We start from the raw sequence: 825 nt of genomic DNA on the forward strand, positions 1-825 counted from the left end.
CCACAAACTGCACACCAGAATCTATCAAAGACAACAAAATCCAACTACCTGTGGGGGCACCTTCCTCATAGAAAAAACACTCTGCCTCCAGTCTGTCAGGCCTGATCCTAAGAGGGAACAAATTACAATGCAAACCACTTTTCAGCCTGACAAAGGGGTTTTCAACCCTAAAGCTGGCATCCCAGGGAGCTAAGCTGAGATCACCGGGAGCCTCACAACTGCACTACAGCCAGCAAGCACCAGGCCTATCAAAGATGTGACAGGTCTGGGTGTTCCGCATCCAGGACTTTGTGCATGTGTGCATTTGCTGGAGGTTATGGTGCCTCCTACCTGCCTTTCACCAGGGGATCATTGGTTCTGGCATTTACGGGGCTGCCACACCTTCAGCAGTCCCACAAGGCCTCCCTACCCGGGCAGGGTGCAGTTTTAGTGGTCATACCTAGGACCTGAGGCCTCCTCCTTCCCCATAGCCTCAATCCCATACCTCCAAGTTTGTCCTGGCAGGGGAATGAGCTCAGCAGGGACATGTTCTTCCCCTGCTGGCTGGTGATGCAGTTAGTGACCCCTCCAGCTGAGAGCAGGGCATTACTCATCTTTTAAAAAACTCAAAAAAGGAAATAGGTGCAGACAGAGTGAGGAGGATGGCACTCAGTCCATCTGCAGGTGGAGCTTGGGAACCCCAGCAGTGGGAGGTTCACCTTTAGGAACACCAGCTGCTCCACCAACATAGGATCCAAGCAGGTGCAGTGGGGTGTCACAACATCCCCAGTAATGCTGAACACCCTCTCACTTGGAACACTGGTTGGTGGACAGGACAGATGTTAC

The sequence above is a fragment of the Gavialis gangeticus genome, unplaced genomic scaffold, assembly GCF_001723915.1.
Source record: "Gavialis gangeticus isolate Ggan-Ray unplaced genomic scaffold, GavGan_comp1, whole genome shotgun sequence".
Classification (NCBI taxonomy): Eukaryota; Metazoa; Chordata; order Crocodylia; family Gavialidae; genus Gavialis; species Gavialis gangeticus.